The sequence below is a fragment of the Cherax quadricarinatus genome, chromosome 53 (assembly GCF_038502225.1).
Source record: "Cherax quadricarinatus isolate ZL_2023a chromosome 53, ASM3850222v1, whole genome shotgun sequence".
Taxonomy (NCBI): Eukaryota; Metazoa; Arthropoda; class Malacostraca; order Decapoda; family Parastacidae; genus Cherax; species Cherax quadricarinatus.
In genome coordinates this window covers 3,397,002-3,421,259 of record NC_091344.1, presented here as the reverse complement: position 1 = coordinate 3,421,259, position 24,258 = coordinate 3,397,002, and the positions used below count along the sequence as shown (strand labels likewise).

Here is a 24,258-nt window from a genome sequence, read left to right as displayed (position 1 = left end):
CAATACAATCCTTCGTCGAATATAAACGAGTGCATAAATTTTGGAGCCAGTCAGAAGGGGCTTTCTATAGTTATCGCATGCAAACCAATTTCTGGAATGATGTACATAAACTTCAGCATAGGATATCTGTTCTTGCCAATTATTCCACGACTGATCCTCAGGGTTGAAAATTTGAAAGCTATCTGGAGGAATGATAGGGATGTGTCAGTTCGGAGAATCATTGAACTGTGATATCTGTACACTTTTGACAAAATGACTATGATGATGAATGTTTTTTGGGGGGGACACCCTGCCATGGTGTGAGATGTCTGTTTTTTTTTTTAATGTAGCTAAGCTGGAAAAAATAAACTGACGACACAAAGAAGTTATTAAATTATTACTTTAGCTCACATGAACGTCGAGAAATAGCAAAGTTGCATTTGTCTCCATTTTGCTCAGATGTAAAATAAAGAGTATATGATGAGGTGATTAAGCAAATTAAAAGGCATTTGAGATAAACATCTAAATTCATTAAGACACGTATTAAACTTTTCTACTTAATAATGAGCGTAGAACATGGTAACAGTGAAAGCAACTTACTAAGCTGCAGTACATTTTTTTAAATATGATCAACATCATTTATACATGATCAATATATTTACTGAATGTTAGTAAACAGAGACATAATATTAAAACTAGTTAAAGTTCATTAATCAAACTTTATTTCACATTTTTTCAGCAAAAGTAATTGAATTTGCATATTTATTAGTAGTTACACTTGTTAACATAGGATAGTAAATGCATTGTTCCATAGTATGAAACAATATTGTTTCATACTATGGAACAATGCTCTTCTCCAGACTGAGGGACTGACCACCTCAAAACTTTAAGGGTGATGGACTGATTACATCGTCTTCAAGTATCTTCTGCTTCTATCAACTTTTCTGTACTTGACTGAAGAAGCCTACTGTGTAGGCGAAACGTTTCATAATAAAGATACCTAACTGTTGCATATGTGTCTTACCTAACAACCTGTCGGTATTTTATACCATTTTAATGTTCAATCTGTGAATCTTGCTGTGTAATGAAGTAAAGAAAAGACAGTTACACAAGCTTTACTTGTGACTGTCTAGCTGTATAGAACTTTAAGATAGTTCAGCACCGTAGTCTTTTCTTCATTTTTCTCGGTAATAAGCCTCTGTATGCAAAGTAGTTATACAGTATAATGGATATCAGATTATGAAAATATAATTGATGGAAACGGACAAGAAGGCTACATTTCCGAAAAAAAAGATATGGAAGAGTAAGAGCTGGGCCAATTAATTTAATGATAAACAAATCAGAACATGATCCACTTCCTTTATTAGCAATGCAAGGATGTCACTGAAAGATTCTTCCTGAAACAATGAGAAGCGGGAAGGAGGAAGGGGGCAAAGTACATAGACAACCCATAGAGGAAAAAAACAAATTTTCAATAAACATTTTTTGGAAGCTAAGACAAAGAAAAGGAGGGCATTAAAAATGCAGAATAAGAGAGATGAAAGCGAAAAAGGATAGGAGAGTGGTCCAATGCAAGAATCTAAAAAGCAGGAATAATTCACAAAAAATATGAAAATCACATAGTGACATACGCTGCAATCCTTCCCAACCTGCTTGCACAATATCACATGAAGAGAAAATGATCACTTAAGCAGACTGAAAATAATGGGGAAGAGCTCATGGAGGATTATAATAACAGTGTAACATATTCAATAAGGAATTCCAAGAAGTATTCATAAGAGAAACAGAAAAAGTACCAGAAACAAGAGAGGCAGGAACTTGTCACAGAATCCTAAACCACGTAGCTGTGACCGAAATATATATATATATATATATATATATTTTTTTTTTTTTTTATTATCACACCGGCCGATTCCCACCAAGGCAGGGTGGCCCGAAAAAGAAAAACTTTCACCATCATTCACTCCATCACTGTCTTGCCAGAAGGGTGCTTTACACTACAGTTTTTAAACTGCAACATTAACACCCCTCCTTCAGAGTGCAGGCACTGTACTTCCCATCTCCAGGACTCAAGTCCGGCCTGCCGGTTTCCCTGAATCCCTTCATAAATGTTACTTTGCTCACACTCCAACAGCACGTCAAGTATTAAAAACCATTTGTCTCCATTCACTCCTATCAAACACGCTCACGCATGCCTGCTGGAAGTCCAAGCCCCTCGCACACAAAACCTCCTTTACCCCCTCCCTCCAACCCTTCCTAGGCCGACCCCTACCCCGCCTTCCTTCCACTACAGACTGATACACTCTTGAAGTCATTCTGTTTCGCTATATATATATATATATATATATATATATATATATATATATATATATATATATATATATATATATATATGCAAAACAACCACTGTGAAAGAATAGAGAAATTCCAAGCGCTTTCGTGACTACTCACATTATCAAGGAACAATAAAAGTAATGCATCAAAGGAAGGCATATAAAAGGTCTAAACCACACCTCACTATCACATCCCACAACAAAGCAACACCTGATGCGCGACTCATAAGAAAGGGAACACTGCAGCAGGCCCGCTGGTCCAACCAGACAGGTCCTTCACACAACCCACGAACAAACTATTCTACCCAAGAATTAAGAATTTTAAAATTTATTATTTGTCCAATGTAAATTCTTCCAAATTCTATTAATTATAAATGGATCTAATTTATATAAACCAAAGGAAATATTCATATTATTGTCAAAACTGCTTTTTATGAAACAAGATTCAATTATATTCCTGTCGACCATGAACTTGCTTGATACAACTTTCTCAACTTTTTGAAAATCAATTGGATGTTTAAAATCTCTCACATGAATAAGTAGAGCATTGGAATCTTGTCCAGTTCTAATGCTATATTTATGTTATTTTAATCTTAGTTCGAGACTTTACCAGTTTGACCGTAATAAACTTTATCGCAAATTTTACAAGGAATCTTATAGACACACCCGTCAGCATTGTGAGGTGAATTCTTTATCAAAAGTTTTTTTACTGTATCAAGATTTTTAAATACAACTTTGATATTAAAAGTCTTAAGAAGAGAAGGCATATCAACCAAGTTTTCATGGTAAGGGAGAACCAACATATTTTTAGTTTAATAAGGCTGGTTGTCCCTTTTTGAACTGTAAAAAGTATTTCTAGCAATTTTAAAGGATTTATCAATTACCTTTCTTGGGTATTTCAAATCATCAGCTATTTCATAAATTTTGGATATTTTCTCATCTATGAACTCTGGACTACAAATATGTAAAGATCTCAAAAACATTGATGAGAAAACAGACAGTTTAACTCTATCTTGATGTGAACAACAATAGTGGACATAGGAACAGTTATTTGTAGGTTTTCTGTAAATTTTAAATTTAAATTCATTATTACCCTTAATAATTAAAACATCTAGAAAAGGCAATTAGTTATTTTCTTCAAACTCAACAGTAAAGTTTATAGAATGGGCTAAGCTATTTAATTTACCAAGGAAATGGTGTATATCTACATTCTTGGGCATAAGACACAAAATATCATTAACACAACTGAACCATTTAGCTCTATTAGGGAGGATTGTGTTAAGCAGCCTTGTTTCAAAAAATTCCATGTATAGGTTACTAAGAACAGGTGAAAGAGGATTTCCCATTGCCATACCAAACTTCTGAGTGTAAAACTTATCATTAAATGCAAATTTTGCTTCAACAATGCAAAGTTTAACAAGTTTAATTATAGTAGGAACTGGCAATAGTAAATCATAATTAACGAGTTCTTCAGATAAGAAACTTAACAAATCATCAACAGAAATTTTCGTAAACAAGGAAGTAACATCAAAACTAACCATGGAAAATCATTTAAGTCAGTCAAGGAGTTAATTTATCAACTAAATCTATGTTGTTTTTAACATTAAAGTTAGAAATTTTGCCAACAATAGGGCTCAAAATGTCAGCAAGCCATTTGGATAATTTATATAAAACTGATCCTATGGAGCTAATAATTGGTCTGACTGGATTCCCTGGCTTGTGTGTTTTTATTAGTCCATACATGTAAGGTAGATATGGATTAGTGGAAGTAAATTGTTTGATTAATTCATCTTTGCCTTTCAATTGAAGTTTTATTGTTATATTGAAATTGCTGTTAACGGCTTCTAGGGGATTTTTTCTAATTTTATAATTAATAGAATTTGGAAGAATTTACATTGGACAAATAATAAATTTTAAAATTCTTAATTCTTGGGTAGAATAGTTTGTTCGTGGGTTGTGTGAAGGACCTGTCTAGTTGGTCCAGCGGGCCTGCTGCAGTGTTCCCTTTCTTATGAGTCGCTCGTCAGGTGTTGCTTTGTTGTGGGATGTGATAGTGAGGTGTGGTCTAGACCCTTTATATGCCTTCCTGTGATGCATTACTTTTATTGTTCCTTCATAATGTGAGTAGTCACGAAAACACTTGGAATTTCTCTATTCTTTCACAGTGGTTGTTTTGCATATTCTGAAATCACCTGTTTACTGTGATCTTATTACACACACACACACACACACACACACATTATATATATATATATATATATATATATATATATATATATATATATATATATATATATAATGTCGTGCCGAATAGGCAGAACTTGCGATCTTGGCTTAAATAGCAACGCTCATATTGCCATATAGGACAAGTGAAAATTTGTGTATGCAATAATTTCGCCAAAATCATTCTGAACCTAACGAAAAAAAAATATTTGATTGTGTTTGTTTAGTATTAAATTATTGTAAACGTATTTAAAATATACTTAGTTGGGTTAGGCTAAAATAAATTGTTCTTGTTATAATAAGGTTAGGTAAGTTTTCTAAGATTCTTTTAGTGCAAAATTAAAAATTATTACATTAACAATAATGAAAAAAATATATCTTTAAATGTATAAGAGAAAATTTCAGAAAGGGCTTAATTTTAAATGAGTTCTTGCTAATTGACCAGTTTTACATATTCGGCACGACATATATATATATATATATATATATATATATATATATATATATATATATATATATATATATATTAGGGAGGTACCACCTCTAGAACTGTCATAGGGACCCTCATCCTCAGAGAAAAGAATAAACTTGCTTCAGGGAAAACTCAAGGTTCTCCCTGAAGCTGTTTGAGAATTTTCTCCTACCACCCCCTATATTTTATATATATTTTATTTAAAGACAAAATACATTGACAAAACATTCACAAAAATACGATAGAAAGTAAAACAACATAGGTAACTCAGAGCTACATCTCGAATACTTCGTCCAGCTCCCCGGCGGTGGGCCGTGTGCCCAGAATGCTGCAGGCATTTCCTCTCTGGATCGCAACACTGAGTCTCTGAAAGAGGAAGCTGGTCGCCCTGTTGTCCTTGGTTTCTATGATGAGCTTTTCACCCAGCTCTATTAGGAACTTTAGAGCACACTTGCCCCATGCTCCAAGAGTCTCCGACCCTATTGGGATGAAGTTATAGCAAGGGGGAAGGTCTTCATATTTGCGGATCTTCTGGGTCTCCCTGTGGCTGGCAGCTCCACCCCCTTCCACTACGGAGTATGGCAAGTAGGTGTCTGCCAATGTGGCGGCACATGTGTAGTCCCATGCAATCTGCTTTCCATCCTTCCAAGGTAGCATAGTGGCTTCATCAGGACGCTTTTGACTTCCGTCAGACCTCTGCACTTGGGGTTCCCGTTGAGCTGGGCAACGGGCTGTGGCGAGGCTTCTCTTTATGATGTCATTGACCTCCTCATGCCTGGCATACTTCCCTTCTGCTGTGTGACACACGAGACCATGAAGTCCGAATTGATATATATATATATATATATATATATATATATATATATATATATATATATATATATTATATATATATATATATAACACATGAAGAAACTGGACTCAATAGGATCATACAGAATCTCGCTTTGTATATGGAAAGAGAAGTTTGAGATACTCAGAAGTCCTAGTCTAGGATATGCAACATATCATTCGAGACAAGAGATTTGGAAAGCTATAAATAAAGTACCAATCCAAGTTTCGCTGACATGCGTACCATTCAAAGATTGTAAACTTTTCTAGAATTTAAATTAATAAACCATGAAAAACAGACCTTATTGTTAAAAGTGAGAAAAGGCTCAGAAAGGGAAAATCCAATCTAACCTAATGGAATTATATGAAGAGATAAGGATGGGATGGAAAGAGAACGATAGGACTGACATTTTTAGGATGTCTTATGGTATTTGACACGTTTCTCATGGAAGATAATAACGGAGGCTACTCAGGTGAATTACAGAATTCAAACAATAAGGAATCCAAAAAGCCACACACTGCAGTGTCAGAATGAGAATGAACTACAAACCGAGACCCGAAAGGTTCAGTTCATCGACTTATGTTGTTCCTGACAGCTGAAGTGACGAACGAGATGAAAGACTCCTATATGTCAATGTTTTTTGACGACAGAAAGCTAATGAGAAGAAAAAAAAAAGAGGAAGGTACACTGCTTATTATAAGGCTGTCCAACCAATAGCTAATAGAATTCAACCCTAGAATATACAAGGTTATGAGGTAAAAGCAAGAGGAGACGTACTATGTGAAAGGAAATAAACACACCGAAACGGATAAAGAAAATTTCACATGAACAAAATAAAATCTACAACATATGCAACGTTAGAAAATATAAGATATGTATTTAGGAATCAGTCAGTGAGATATTCAGATCATTGCACATCATATAATTAAGATCAGTACCGCAGAATACTGAGCCAGTTTCGAGCCATCAGCTCATCAAGTACGAAAAGTAACTAAAAATTTCAAGAGCATGCTGCAAGGTTGGTTCGAAAATTATGAATGATAGTACTGAAATGAGATTCAAAGAGTTAGTTCTCACATTACTGGAAGACTGAAGAATCAAATACAGGAACACATTTTCCAGATGCCCATAGACAAAGGTGATTGGGACATTTATTGGATATATATATATATATATACCATGGCAGGAAGCTCATTTTGACGTGAGCAAGGAGAAAAAAGTACAAGAAAGATTCCCCTGAGTGTGATAGTAGTAAACGACCTTTAAGAATTAGGAAGCTACCCACTCTCCAGATTTGTTTTAAGATTCACGAAAAAATGCATGATCTATATATCGATGAATTGCTCGCGCTACCAGACAAAAGCTCCCTTTTTTTTTTTTTTTTTTTTTTTTTTTACAATTTCTTTACTCTCGGGTAATTATAAGGAGACATAGGTTAAAATATTTTTGCCTAACCAAACTTAACCTAACTTTCCAAAGATTAATTAATATTAATATTTTCATTGAATTTCAAGCATGTTGATATACACAAAGGTAATTTAGTGTGAAACTGGCTGCCCTAATTGGAGAACAGATTGTAATAAGAAATGTAGTGGACACCAACAAGAATTTAAAGATAGGTATGACAATTAAAATAGGCACAGAAAGAGGCCACACTTGTATATCGATACACAATAGTGGATACCTTAGAGTTATAGTTGCCTCTATAGATACAAGTAGATGAACACATCCTACCATATATCTACACTTTGTAGACATGTAGTAGGTCCTAATAGTGTTATTCATGAAATCGATATCACAGATGCATGTGACCATGATGATGGAGTGTTGTAACACTGGTGTTCCGAGCAACTCACTTGGGGCATTACAAACCAAGCCGATGCAGGAGAAATTCAAACACTGGCTGAAGGATGCGATATAGTTCATCTTGCCATTGGCGAAGGCAGCAATATCATAACCCAAAAACTCTTTGTCGTACATCAGTGCCAAACGACAATCTGTGGATTGGGTCAATAAGAGACAGAAGAACTCGTAAGTTACCACAGTAGGTACTGGGATACGTGAATAGAGAACGGGTTTGTAGTGAAAAATTTGGTGCAGGATATATTAGATATCCTTTTGGTAGACAGAATCGTGGCGTATGATTATACAGATTTATAATATTGAATACACATGAAAAGTGACAGAAATTCATCACAACGATAAGTATTTCTTGGAGAGAAACTTTTTTTTTTTTTTGCAAGAGGATAGTTGCTGGATATTTTTTTTTTGTATACTTTCCCTGTCTACTATTTGCTTTTGTGTATACATCTAAAGGCTCCACTAGAAAACTTTATCTGTAATGACAACAATTAAGGGTATTTATCTTGTGTGTGACATCAAAGCAATGTTATCGTACAGTTATGTGAGATATCGTAGGGGTTGTAATAGTTGTAATTTTGATGGTGGTAGTAAGGTCAGGTGGTGGTGAAATTTTGCTTAGTAGTAGTAATAAGGTCAGTTGGTGGTGAAATTTTGTTTAATAGTAGTAATAAGGTCAGGTGGTGGTGAAATTTTGTTTAGTAGTAGTAATAAGGTCAGGTGGTGGTGAAATTTTGTTTAGTAGTAGTAATAAGGTCAGGTGGTGGTGAAATTTTGTTTAGTAGTAGTAATAAGGTCAGGTGGTGGTGAATTTTTGATTGGTAGCTGTTAGGTAAGGTTACCTGCAATATTCTGTAGTCGGTTTTGAGGATCATCAACACTTGTCTCAAACCAGACTTCTCGGTAGTAACCTAAGAGACAAGGCTGTTCGTGCCTACGGCACGTATGCGCCACAACTAGGCTGATCAGGAAGTGTTGAATTTTTCAAGTTCCCTCTTGAGATCAGCTAAGGAATTGTTGGTAATTCCCTTTATGCATGAACGGAGGGTGTTGAAAGGTCTTGATCTCCTTGCATATGAGTTGTCTTTCAATGTACTCATCGCGCCCATCCTTCTTGTTTAGCTAATTTGCACTGTGTGACAAATTTTATTCTTTCATTTGGAGAGATTCTGGTGTGCAAGTTTAGGATCTATATTTCCAGAATTTTTGTATTATGATGAATCATTCTCGCCAACTTGCCAAGGAGTATAGTTCGAGGGACAGCAAATATTTCCAATAATTCAGGTGATTGAATTTATACGAGCAGTAAAGATAGATATCTAGACTTATTTTCTTACCTACTTATCTAGACTTATCTAGACTTAATTTTCTTTACGACTGCTGCATTGACAATAATATTGTTCTAGTCTTTAAACCTGATATATTCTGATTTCGGCTTTCCCAAGTCTCTCACATATACATTCTGCTCTATTGAGCAATTAGAGTTTCGTTAAATTTTCCATTGCAAAGTAACAGAAATTAATCTTCATTGAGTACCATATTGTTGTCAGTGAATCATTATAAGACTTGGTTCATATTACCTTGTAGGCTTGCTGTGTCTCTAATCGTTGCCACTCTCACACAAATTCTAATATTGTCTTCAAAGGATGGTACAGGGCTATGGTTTATGCTCCATTCTGTGACAGATATGAGAATGAGGAAGGAAACTGGGGCTACTACTGTACAATAGGGAAGAAAACCTTTCACTGTGTCCTACCCTCCCCAATTTATTTCTGTGAGTTCATTTGTTGGGAGGTTAAACATCCACCATAATGCTTTTCCAGATATTTCTTCTGTATGCATTATATGCAATATTACACAATGGTCTCACCTGACAACTGCTTTTGCAAAGTCAGAGTATATTACAAATGCTTGTTTTCCAGTGTATATCGTAGCCCAGCAATTGCGATTGGCAAAAGCGATCCACTCTGAAGTCATCTTTCTCTGAATTGTGTAATTTTTGCGATTCCATGATTGGCAATCTGGCTTCTTAAAGCCCTTTCAAAGTTCGTGAAAATGTACAAAGTTGTTATCAGTCAATAGTATTTTGCAAGTGTTTTCCTTCTACTTTTGTGGCGTTTGGTTTTTATCAGTGTTTTCTAATGACAGCGTACTCCTGTCTCCAGGCTCCTCATTAACAGAATATTTAAGACACGAATTAGTAGTGTCTTGCAATTCTTAAGGAATATGGAGTTCCACGAGTCTTGGCCTGGAGCCGAGTACATGGGCGTGCTATCATTTACCATTTCAAAGTCAAGTGGAGTTAAGTTCAAGTCAGAAACTGAGGAATATTCTCAGCGTCTTAGGTCGACGATCACTTGGCTGATTACCGGCTCAGTAAACACAAAATAATGTAGTCAGTGTGTGCCATATTCTTTAAGGGCCCGAAACTTTATGTGCGTTTTACCTGGATTTTTGGCATTAAAGAAATAAGTATCATGGATTCTTTTCCATATCACTTATGGTATTTTGCGCTTTCCTTACTGGACTCTGCATGATGCACCCAGTTTGAGCTAAATGTTCTTTGTTTCTCTAATCAATGTTTGTTTAAGGAAAACATTGAGAAGTTATGAGATCCGTCGGGTTTGCCTCTAGAGTGAGAGCCTTTTTATTGTAAATGTATGTGTCTGGAGCATATTTCTACGACCACTTAGCTGATCCTCTCTAGAGTCTGGTTCAGATCCATGGTAATCATTTTGTCTTCCCAGTAAGGTAACAATGTATTTGATCCCAGTCGTTCTAATTCTGAAATTAAATTTGTTAAATCCCCCTTCACGACTGTATGCGTTTTGCAATACCAAACAAGTGTGTTTGCAGGTCTGAACTTGGATTAAAATACGGAATGAATTTGCTGTTTCTGACAGTTATTTCATTATTAGCGAATATTAAGCAGAGGATGTGTTTAGTCCACTATTGGCTAGTTTAGACGAATATATTGAAGTCTTAGTCTTCTGACTGTATGAGACTGCTCATTTGAACTAACTCCTGAGATTCTGTCTTTGTTACATTCTTCCACTTCAAATGTATTAAACTGACGTCAGACAATCGGACTTGTGATTCGGAAATTATGAGAAGTGATAGTAAGGTCAGTAATGGTGAATTATCGGAAGACTATAGGTTAAATGATAGAGTAATTATGAGTACTATCAGTAGTCGGAAGTAGAAGTAACTGAGTGACGGTTGTTGGAATCAGATGAGTTGTGATTATGAGTAGTAGCTAGATAAGGTATAAAAATAATTATCAGAGGCAGTAAGTACAATTTGAAAATAACTAGAAATATTTCGGTCTCTGCGTGATTCAAGAATGGCATCTCCGTGCTGCATAACTCCCTGAAAAGAACAGTGCAGAGTGCGGCATGAGATATGCCAGTGCTTAATGTATAAAGCTGAACAGAAGAGACATTCCCTAGTTATTACATGGAAACCAATGTATTTTATATAATAAGCAAATATAAATTTATACTGCTCAAAATAAGGAAAAAGCCACGCTTTCTTTTAATAAAGCTCACCGTCACTGATATAGTTTGTAGCCTTTCAAAACAGCAGTTTCCATTAACTGATCTGAATCCAACAAATCCAATTTTTCTGGCATTTTATAAAAATTTCAAATTTACATCTCAACAGTGTCTTATGGACTGCATTGGTATTAATATTTTGAAACCATTACGACGAGGAATAACACTTTACTTAATAAAACTGGCAAATTAAGACTTATGCTTAGAAGAACAGCGTGAACCTCCTTTCAGGAAAACACATCAAGGCTAAAAATTTGGAGACGATTCGAGGAGGTAATCTCCAATTATCCTATGGATTACATCAACTCCAAGATTTATATAATAATTTAGTGTACTAATTGGCCAGCACACAAATTAAACCTGATGGGTATTATCCTGGCTGAAAGATGCATCAGCCATTGAAACTAAAGTTATTCTAAAGAGGCAGATTAAAACAGATTTTACGTGATTTAACAGGGAAGAAAATTTCACTCTATACACAAAATTAGTAGGTATGCCCCTATACACATTAATTTACTTTCCGCCTTCGTCAAATTAGGAGGCTCTGTTTTGAATGATTAAGGTCAAGCAGCAGAATGTTTTGAAAGTCACTGACGCCATTCCAAGGTGCTGAGAACATGTCCTACAACTTTAGTCACGGGGCACCTGTACATGCCAAGTGTTGCGAGAACCTTGACCAGAATGGAGAATTTGAAGACTAGCTGATAAAGCCTTGTCGTGTTAGGAACAAAGAGCGAAAAGTTTGAGGAAGAAAATAAAAAATGAAGACCAAGTAAAGGTTCGCCTTCGGAATACTGTACTTAAATATTCATATATGTACTGTGCATGTATGTTTAAATGTACCCATATTCACTTTTGCGTATGTATATAGTGGTTTATATATGTGTGTTTGCAAATGTATGCACGAATGCACAATTTTTTGTGTGTATACACGTATGTAAATATGTGCATACTTATGACACAATCAATGGTATCAGTGTCATGACGGACAGTGGCAAAATGATGAGACTAAACCATAAATACTCTTAATTAAGGCAGAGCTGCCAATGGTCCTCTAACGGGGCCACGGCAGCAGAACAATGCAGAACATAGTGTGCAGGATCGGATCTACTATGAAACTAATAAAACTCTGGCTTCAGGACCCCTAATCCCGGAGGGGCTACAGAAACGCTTTTACTCTACATTGCTTAAAAATTTTGGGTCTACTGTATGAGAGTTTTTTTTTTAAATATTAATAATAATATAGTGTAATTCAATACATAATAACAGCTAAAGTAAAAATTAAAAGGTTATTAAGGTATCATGTAGGCTAGCTGTTGCCTACATGGTGCGAGTCATCTTTAGGAAGAGTTATGAAACTAAGCTGTTGGATCAAGTGAAATGTTCGTACCAAGTTTTCTTGATGACAGTTGGATGGACTACTGATAGTTTCAACTGTGGTAGTAATAATTTATATATTTGGTTGCACTGTATTAAATACGGGTGTTGGTGGTTATGACAACTGTAATAGTAACTGAGTTGTTTAGGGTGATTGATGTGGTAACTATGAATGTTTATTATCAGGGCAGGAGAGGTGATAACTATGGGTTTGGATTATTCGGGCAAGTGTGATGATAATTATGGAGAAATTTTAATAGAGTGGGCAGAAGTGGTCGAAATCCTCTGGTGATGTGTTCAGTTGATGTCCTATATGAGTGTGTTGATACTGGGTAAATATGTCAATTAACGCTAGACTTGCATATGTGCTTTATGTTTTCTTATGCAAAACATAATCCTGTTTATATATATACATTGTTTCCCAAAACGAGTGACCTTACTCACTTTTCTTTTGTGAATGCTGTTTGAGGATCCATGGATGTTTAGAGCAGGTGATCAGGGTGACAGTGGGATCATATCGGTAGATTACTGGATGGTCATATGGAAGAACGACACTCCCAGGAGGACAGAAGTTGGGATCTGGCTTCTGTATGATTATATATATATATATATATATATATATATATATATATATATATATATACATGCAATAAAATCACAGTAAACAGGTGATATCACAATATGCAGAATTACCACTGTGAAAAAATAGTGAAATTCTAAGCGATTTCCTAATTTCTCACTTTATCGAGGAACTATGAAAAAAAAGATTAAACAGGAAGCCATATAAGGCCAAGACACGACAATTTTTATGTAAATTTTTTTTTACCTTATCAAGATTTTAAAATTCTTAAGTAGAGAAGGCATATTAATCAAGTTTTCATGGTAAGAGAGAACCAACATATTTTTAGTTGAATAAAGCTGGTTGTCCCTTTTTGAATTGTAAAAAGTATTTCTAGCAATTTTAAAATATTTATGAAGTTTCTTGGGTATTTTAGATCAACTATTTCATAATTTTTTTAGATTTCTTAATCTATGAAATCTTTGCTGCAGATACGCAAAGTTCTCAAAAACATTGACGAGAATACAGACAGTTTCACTTTATCTTGATGTGAAGAATAATAGGGTATATAGGAGCAATTATTTATAGGCTTTCTGTAAATTTTAAATATTAAAATAATGGATCCCCTTAATAACTAAAACATCTAGAAAGTGCAAAGAGTTATTTTGTTCTAACTCAAAAGTATAATTTATAGAATGTGCTAAATTATTTAATTTAACAAGGAAACTGTTTGTATCTGCATTCTTAGATACTACGAATGTTGAGGCAGATACTGACGCAATGCATATAACGGCCATGAGAACTGCATACAACTCAGCTGTGAAAATGCTAGCTGAGTCTAATATATTACCATTTGCCAGAGGCAAGACAGTGATGGAGTGAATGCACTGTACTTCCCATTTCCAGGAGTCAAGTTCGGCCTGCCTGTTTCCCTGAATCCCTACATAAATATAACTAAACGGTTAAAGGGGTGGACCGGTAAGCCAGCAGAAGGCCTCAGTCAGATGACCAAAAGCTCCAACGGCGGGTCATCATCTGGCTAAGACCCGCGTCAGGAAACACTTGTCCTGTTTCCTGACGAACCTTACCTAACCCTAACCTTCATAAGTGTTACCTTGCTCTCACTCCAACAGCACGTCAAGTCCTTAAAAGCCATTTGTTTCCATTCGCTCTTATCTAGCACACACACACATGCTTGTTGGAAGTCCAAGCCCCTTGCACACAAAACCTACTTTACCCCCTCCCTTCAACCTTTCCTAGACCGACCCCTACCCCACCTTCCCTCTACTACAGATTTATACACTCTCGAAGACATTTAATTTTGTTCAATCCTCTCTACATGTCCGAACCCCCTAAACAACCCTTTCTAAGCCCCATGGATAATAATTTTGGTAATCCCGCACCTTCCCCTAATTTTCAAACTAGGAATTCTCTGCATTATATTCACACGACACATTTCCCTCTGACACAACATCTCCACTGCCTCCAGCCTTCTCATTGTTGCAACATTCAATATATATATATATATATATATATATATATATATATATATATATATATATATATATATATATATATATATATACACTCACCAAGTTGTGGCTGCAGGGGTCGAATCACAGCTTCTGACCCCGAGTCACACACACAGCATGTGATCTGTGTGTGTGTGTGTGTGTGTGTGTGCAATCCCAGAAGGAAGATCAATACAGAGTTTAAATTAAACAAACATTCTTTAACATGATTGCCATTCCGCAACTGACATTGTATGCTCAGAAATTGTCAATTAGAAATAACAATTTCGAAATAGAGACAAAATATAACAACATTGACTGGCATAGTCCATACACAAATAAAAAAGATTAAAAAAATGACTATCTCATAAAAAAACACTAAATCTATGACGCAAAATAATCAAGTCAAAACAAATGGTTCAAATTAAAGATTATACCATGAATGTGTTAACATTTTATTGGGGAAAACAGTGAAGGGACGAGCATGATCTTAAGCATACCAGAAAAAAAAAACTTAATAACTCTAAAATCATTTCAAATAGAAATACTGAGCATCAACGTAAATAGCCAAGTAACTTCAGACACACCTAAAAAACACAGTAACCCTTATGGAACTATCGTCGTCTCTAATACCAGGTTTATGGAGGTATGTCAGCAACGTCTGCATTATGAGATGATCTCGTCTGACTGACCAGCAGCTAAAACAGAGAACCCGAGGTCAACTATGAGGTGATGGAAGGTGTGGCAGTGTTCCCTAGTGGCAGTTTATGGTGATGTAGTCAAAGTAAGATTTCTTTGGTTTGATCTGCCTTTGTATGCATGATTACTAGTGACTAGTAATTTCTTTGTTTTACTTATATATGTGACTTCATAGTATTCAGACATGTATTTATAAATAATATAGCATTCCCGGCTAATAAGAATATCTTTAATTTTAAGAAAATTCATGATCGTGTTATGGGATTTAAAAATAAATATGTGTGTGATAAATGGTTTTGAAAACCGACAATGTTATTCTGGGGATAAAATTCACAATAATTTAATCTGCTACGTAACTCAAAAGTAACTAAAAATTAAATAATTTTCTTAGTTATGTCATCAACAACTCTAGTTGAAGTGTAAATTAAATAGCTAATAATTTTCCCAATATTCGTAAACCATTGCTGGACAAAATAGATCCAAGACGATCCGATTTCAAATGTAGTCGGAAATAATGCGAAGAGAAATGTAAAGTACTATAGGTAAGTGTAGAAAGTAATTCCGATGAAGATAAGCCAACCTGTACAAGAATGTAAGCGGAGTAGTGACTCCAGTCTTGCATCACCACCATCGCTGGGTCGTTGTTCTTGTAAGAGTTGGAGTTCATCAGTTCACACAGACCGTCCACACCTGGGCAAGACAAGTAGATAAACAGAAGAGCACAAAGATGAAAGTCACAAATACACAGACACACACACAAAGACACACACACACACACACACGCACATTCAAAGAAGATAAACTGAACTAGATGTGTATCGGTGGCTAACTGAGCGATCAGAGAAAGATATTTGAGTATCTCATAAACCAAATCTCATCAACCACAATACGCAGATATATTTGTATTGTACTTTATTATCAACATTGAAAATCTGAATGCAAGCAGATGCATAAATAATTTATCCAAAGAAATCTAGTACTCCATTTTTTAAACACAAATAGTTAATTGGCACCTACCCAGGGGAAAGGAATTCATATCTTCCACTCAGATACATCAATTTTGAAAGTTTAAAAAGTCAGAAGAAACGTTTTCTAGATATCATTAAATACTCAAGTTCAGACGATGCATTCTCAGGTAATTTGGGTTGCAGGTTACCACTTAGAAAACAAGTACATTATCAATTTCCGCATTTCAATAAAATTGGCAAATTTGGCACCTACAGTGACTAAAATAAATCAAAACCTTTCTCTGATATACATTGGGTTTTAAAGTTTGATGCCTATCAGAAGAACCATTCTTCATTTTTTCATATAGAAAAGAATTTATTTACAACACAGCATCAACGCAGAGCGTCCCTTAAGAAAAATGGACCCACGCTAAAAAACAAACTGACCAGACGACGCACTCTCCAGTAATTGCATAGAATCCAACAATTCAGTCTTCATTAGCTATGTAAATAAACTGACAAATTCTCACTTACACAGCCTAAACTCAACCGAGAATTCTCTGTTTTATAAGACGCATTAGCCATTAAATATTAAAACTTTTCAGAAGAGTCACACTCAAGTTATTGATCAGAATGTGGACCTGCATATCCCTGTTACAGTCCCAATCATCTAAGTTGAATACCATCAGTGTTCTCAGAGTTCTCAAATTATCCCACTGAAGACAGATCACACCAGAGTACCTTCATGAGCCTTTCCCTAGTTATTGTTAACAAGCGTTAAAAAATTAAAGCCAATTGGATGAGGCATTCTCAAATATTAAGGAAAATATTTGTAGGAAAACAATAACACTATCCTCGTAAATAAGTCTCTCTGAAATAATCCATACGAAAACGTAATATTTAAGTGTTCACAAAACGCGCCCCGTGCCGTCATCCATGAACTACTTAGCATAATCAATGCATTATGTAACACAGATTTTGTTTTATATTTATTCGATACTGTATGTGCATTACGCCACAGACCACTATTAACCCACAAGTGTGTATGTTTCAAGTATTCACCCTTGTACCTACCGGTGAACATACAGGTTATTAAATCATTTTTAGTGTCTCCCACTAAAATGTAATAATTTTTTTCCTCTCCTTGAAGTCACATCTTTTGCCAAGTGTAAAGTTTCTGTCAGCTACGGCACTGGGAGGTATCAACGCATTATGAACATCAGATACATTACTGAAACTTTAGGTAGAAATCTGTGTAGTGCCTTTCCTCTCTTTCCTGTAGTCACAGGCTGCAATTCAACTTCTGGCCTGAGAAGCCGTTCCAAACGGCTTTGTTTCAAAGCCTTTCAGAAGTTGTCTGATAATATCATTGAGACAATGGGTCCTTCATGCTCTCTAAGGAACTAAAGATAGAAAGCCAGCTCTCCAATTACCTTGAACATTTCGTCTTTGGAGGAGGTAGGAGTTCCACAGGAAGCAGCTGTTCGACAAGTAAAATCGGTATGTAGGGATGAATCCACAGACTCGGAATGCTGTGTACCTCCATTGTCAAAGGGCTATCTGCCAGGCGAACATTTGATTATCTGCCCAAGATCCACTAGTTCCAGAACTTGTTTCACAGTGGATTACCATCCTAAAGGTTGCAGCGGTGTGATAGGAGCTGGTAAAGTTAAGCTGTCCAAATCCATGAAGTCAATCTTGCAGTTACAGCAACCTTCTGCAACCCTCTTGAAATGTCTGTACAAAACTTTAATTTTCTGGGTCGTACCATGGTAAGTGCGTCTGCTTCAACTATGACTACTTCAGCTGCCACTGAAATTATTGCTTGTTTTTTTCAGTTGGACGACATAACAACGAGACTATCATAATTCACCCTTACTGTACTGTACGTCATTTTAGTATTGTATTTTGGTCTCATTTGAAAGCATTATTTAATATATACGCCTATATGCCTGTGACTGAGATAGAAATATTGATTATCATTACATTTTTTGAGATTTTACTCTTATATTCGTGAAAATAGTCATGAAATATGATTCTTCATGCCTTAAAACATATAAAATGATGAAGCATTAATGTCATTATTTAGTTGCTAAGTATGACAATGGGAGAATGTAATTTTCGTAGGCCTACGGGATTTCAGGGAAGTCCGCTGAAGACCCTCTGATATTTATTTTACATTCTATCGGGACTGATTTTTCATGACCCAAAAAATCTGGAAAACTTTATTTCCTAAACTTAAATAAACACGGCCTCTGAATCATGACATGGGTGAGCCACGCCCACTGTCAGAGAAACAATTACAAGAATGCTTAAAGAAAAATATGATGTTTATTATATCATACGTATGTTCGACTGACGTGTACTTACTGTAGTAGTTGAAAGAGACGCAGTTTGTGTTCATGCTGCAGGCGGCGGCACACTGGGCTCTTGATATCCCGCTGAAGCTTGCAATGACTTGATTTTTGCTGACATAGCGCATATTTGAGCCTGTTTCAATGGAAATTTTGAAAATATAAACAAAGTGTTTATTTTTTTATTTAATGCCTTCAGAGAATGGATTAGGGTAAGACTCTTGGCGAAGTTTATTGAACGAGCTGCGTTGCATGTAATATGGTTGTCAGCTCCATTGTAGTTATGACGCTTAGCATCGGGTTTAACCCTCGTTCATTCATTCTCCGAAGCATTGGCGCCTATGCTAACCTTCCTATGGTGCAGAAATATACCTAGTTGGACGAATTTTATTGTGGCTAGCTGGTCCAGTGGCTAACGCGACGGTCTGGAGTTTTGAGACTCTCTGACCGCGGGTTCAAATCCCGCCCCTGGTATGGTTTGTTTGCAATCGTGTAATTACGATTTCGTGAACCAATAAACTAACTAATCACACATGATTAAGTTAAAATTTCAAATTAAGTAAGTTACAGAAAGTGTCGGTACTCAGTGTTGCAGAAAATGTCGGTACTCAGTGTTGCAGCATATGCTAGTACTCTATGTTGCATAACGTATTATTTCTACATTATCTGAGAGTTTAGTCAAAAATCCAAGAAGACATTATTCCCACATAAACAGTGCAGAATAAAATACCTCAAGTTCTTCGAAAAGTTTCCATTACACTTACATTGTTTTAATAATTAAGGTATGTAAATAAAGTTTATTTACCCAATATGTAAAAAGATATTCAGAAATGTACCACCTCAGCTACTTGAAACTATCGGCTCAGAAAATAAGGGAATCAGATGATAATACATTATCAGGATATTGGACCCACCTGTCATGTTCCAGTAATACTCGATCCCAGATATAGCTTGGGCCACCAGGATCATAAGGGTGATGGCTAGGACTGCCATGGAGGTTCACGTTTACTTGAAAACTTAGGAGAAGCGTGAGCTAGGGAGAGATGTGGGGAAGTGAGGAGATCTGACAGTGAAGTGGCCTGATCAACGCGCCTCAAACTACATCTGAATGCAGGACCAAACCGTCGGTACTGGGAGTTGACAACGATATATATTAATAAAACTGTTTACTGGATACGCGAGGGAACGTCATTTCAGATTAATATCCGTAAATAAAAACTCTGATGATAATATTGCTAATATCAATAAATTTTCTTCGTAAATGAGTGTCTAGTATAAAAGAAATTAAATATTTATCTAGATTAATTTCTACAGCATTTTCTATATATATTTGCGCTATTTCAGTCTTCATTCTGAGTTTGACTTTTCACCTCATAACCATTATCCTAATGGTTATTTCTTAACATTTTTTTTCATTGATTCCAACATAGTTTCACAGTTACAGAAGTTACGTCAAGTAGTAAAGAAAAGGCATTGTATTTAAGCCACCAAATCTTTCACAGGCAAAAATAGTTTCTCATTGAAAACCAAGTAAACAAAATAGTAAAAAGGAATTATTTTCCCCAGCTGAAATGAGAAATTAACAAATGGTATAAGGAGTTCAGAGATCCAAACCGACTTCCTTATAATGTCATGTCGACCACTATACACACTTAGCTACAGAATTCAAAAGATACATGCGATCACTAATACTATTTGACTTTTAGTAAATAGGAAACGAAACCACTACTAAATACTGTACCAATAATATCAATAGAATCAAAGTAATAAAAGTGTCAAAAGTATCAAGAGCACCAGTGGTACTAAGAATGTCAGAGGCAGCAGTACCAATAGTATCATTATAATGATAAGTGTATTAAAATTACCAGCAATTTCTGCAGTACCAATATTAGCAAAAGAATCAATATTATCAATAACATCAATACAACCAATTATAACAATACAACCAACAGTATCAATAGAGCAAATAATGTAATAATACCAACCTAAGTAGCGCCATAGCACCAGAAGTGCAGATGAAAAAAGTTGTCACAAGATTAATATGCACAAGATTAATGGGAATGATGAAACTGTTATTTAATTTCAAAATATTATTGAACTGAGGTTTCAAACTTGAGGCCCAATTATTAGAATGGACTTCAAATGCTCCTTAAATAAATTTGTGTGATATTTGGATTTGAAATATTTCATTTTTAAAAATGTTTGTTCACAAAGGTAATTTGTACCAAAAACTGATACAAATCCACAAGCAAATCGCTTCAAATTTGGAAATTGTTCTGGCTGTATAAAATTGGATCAGATTTCCTTCATTACACGTTCGTTTCAGCATATCATCTGATTGAAGATCAATAATTTGTATTTGAAACTGACTTGGGAGAGTTTCAACAGTGTAGTCAAATTGATTTTGAAACAGCTTTATTTCATCTGTTTTTTCATCAACATCAGAAGATTGTTTTTGAAATTGGTTTTGTAAGTCATTAATTATTGCTGTTGTAAATGAAGAAGGAAATTTTGCTTCACTTTCTTTAGGAAATTTTTCACAATATGGAAAACTAACCAAATTAAAAACTTTCACCTGTCCTTCAAATAGCATCAATTTTGCCCTGAATGCCTTGACATGCGTGGATAGAACCCAAATCAAATTTGTTTCTCCTTGCAATTTCGGATTCAATTGAGTCACATAGCTTGTCACGTCTTCCAGAAAAAAATGCCTGTTTCAAAAGCCAGTCAGCATTTGATAAAAGTGCGCCGGTCGATTCTTCTCTGTGAGAAATGATTTTTGATTATAATAATAATCTGTGAGAAATGAGTCAATTTTCTTCCATTGCTGAAAGAACCGTGGCAACTTTTCCACAACTAAGCCAATGAACTGCTGTATAATAAGGCAAGTCAAAGAACTCAGAATAAGTTTCTTTCAGAAAATCTCGAAACTGGTGATGATTAAGCCCGTGAGATCGAATGAAATTCACTGTTGAAACATCAGGTCTCAGAAAGCAAGACATCCACATATTTTCCGAAGAATTCATGGTGATGGATAACGCAATGCACAAACATGGGATTTGAGAATCCACCATCCTCACAAGCTTTCGTAATTTGTCCAACTAAACCTTTCTTCACTCCAATATTATTATTATAAACATGGGGGAACGTTAAATCCGCAGGGATTATACAACGTCTGTGGAGAGGGGGGTGTTGATGAAATTTACTCAGGCTCAGTTCAGGAAACTGGAGCACCGATCCAATTCCCTAGATCAAGAGCCCCTCACCAGCGTCAAGGCGAGAGGCTCTTGAGGGGTTCTTCACCCCAGACATATTCTTTCTTCCATCAGTTGTAGCGCGTTACAGTTTATGTCACTCCAGGTTATGCTTTTTTTTTTTTTTTTTTTTATTTCTTTTAAGAAGTCTTTTTCAGTTCCTGTGCTGTGCATTGATGTTAATTCTTGTGTGACATTAAATTCATTGTGGACGCCACGGATGAATACCTGGAATTGTGATGTGTCACATCATTAGATTCATCAATTGCAAGAGAATAAAACTGAATATTTCATGCTTTGTCTTCAATCTGACGAAATATATTGCTTCCTATATCCTCAATTCTACGAGCTACAGTATATGGCGCGTCCACCATGCACTCGTTGATCAGATCTCCATCGGTGAATGGCTTTCCTCATTTAGTTAACGCATAAGCTACTTTGTAACTGGCACTGATTTAAAGCTTCATTTTCAGTTCTCTTCTGCGTAAAAAAATAATCCTTGTTGGGAAAGCAACCTGCGTTGCATTAATTTATTTTTTTCCGAACGAATTAGGAGTAACTTGGTTTGTGTTTCGTCTCACAGTGCTGACGTGCACTGTGCTCCTTCAAAACTACCACAGTTTCGTGGCATACAATACACAAGGCTTTATTACCAGCTTGTACTTGTAAGTCCCAGTTTTCATTAAATAGGCAACAATCACTCTGCTCTGTTCTTTTTCTTTAAACAGTTTTTGACATATAAATTGTTACAGGCAACAAAATCCTCAACTTTAAATGACTGAAAATGAGAGTTTATTAGTTTTACTCTTTATAAATATATCAAGTTGCTTCTGGCCGCATAAAATCTTGTGACCTGGGGGCCGCAGTTTGGAGACCCTTGGCCTAGACTGATGGCATGCAGACTCATATCTTAAAGCAGAGACATGGCTATGGAGACTTGTTTTCTGAGGCAAGAAGAAAAAGTGCAGCAGTTAGAAACGGCATCACTTAAGACAGAGTTTACCAGTGGAAGCAGGTCATGCCAATAAGTCTTAACGAAAAATATATTTCACTGTGTTTATTATTATATTATTGTAAATTTATCTAAAATATGTTTAGTTTGCTTAGGCTAAATTAAATTGTGCTTGTTTTAATAAGGATAGGTAAGTTTCCTAAGGGTCTTTTGGTTAGCAGTTTACTCTCTTCGGTATTAAAGTTACCTGCTTATTCGATTGAAAAACCCTGCTGGGTGGGTGAAACGTTTTGGCAATAAAGATACCCAAGTGTTGTAACAGTATCATATTCGTCTACTAGTCGGTATTGCATACAATTAATAATAAGATATTTGTCTAGAGCAGCAACTCCGTGATATCTTGGTACAGACGTTATCTTTTACAACTCTATTGCTTAACGTCATATTGGCATAACCTGCTTTTGCTAGTGGGACATATTCACCTATGATAGTCTCCAGTTCCTGCACCTCACTTTTGGCTCCAGCTTATGTTTTCTTCCTCGTTGCTCTATTTAATCGCTTTCTACCAAGGCTTAGGAACTGAACATTAAAATTACTTTTCCACTTCTTGCACTCTCCCCAGTATTAGAATTACCTCCGCATTTGTCTAAAGGAGCCTGCTGCCTAGGCGAAACGTTTCGACAGTAACGATACCTAAGTTTTGCACAAGTGTCCTATTTATTAGGTGCCACACGGACCACTAGATGTGAAGATAAGATCCAGGGTGCTACACGTAGGACTACAGGTAAAGATAAGATCCAGGGTGCTAAACGTAGGACTACAGGTAAAGATAATATCCAGGGTGCTAAACGTAGGACTACAGGTAAAGATAAGATCAAGGCTGCTAAACGTAGGACTACAGATAAAGATAAGATCCAGGGTGCTACACGTAGGACTACAGGTAAAGATAAGATCCAGGGTGCTACACGTATCAATACAAGCGAAAGTAAGATCCAAGGTGTTACCTGAAGAAATTACAACTCCAACCTGTGACATAAAAAAATTACTAAAACAATGTAAAGTAAAATATCTGTTTACATGATCACCCTTCCGCCCAGTGTACAAAGATAATACTGCTTCTGCTGACGAACCAAGAGAACCCCTGAGCAATAGAGCTTTCACTCACCTGAACCATTGTGACAACTATTTCTCCAAAAGTCATCAGTAGTTCTTTTGATAAATGTATACACGGACTCCGATCACTTTATTTTTTAATACCCAGTATTATTAACGAAACTTTTATTTATATATTGCCTTCTAGTGACTGAGCACCTAATTTTTAAAATGCTTTCATAAACCACAATACAATATAT

The 24,258-nt window shown here is 35.8% G+C and overlaps 1 long non-coding RNA gene across 1 annotated transcript; it reads right to left on the bottom strand.

Annotated features, from left to right (window-relative positions):
* Positions 1 to 7,685: 7,685 nt before the first annotated feature.
* Positions 7,686 to 18,841, bottom strand: LOC138854228 (uncharacterized). Its single transcript, XR_011393445.1, has 4 exons — positions 18,717 to 18,841; positions 15,980 to 16,089; positions 13,075 to 13,216; positions 7,686 to 7,836 (listed from the first exon to the last, which is right to left on the bottom strand). It is a non-coding gene; the product is annotated as an uncharacterized lncRNA (long non-coding RNA).
* Between the last annotated feature and the right edge of the window lie 5,417 nt (positions 18,842 to 24,258).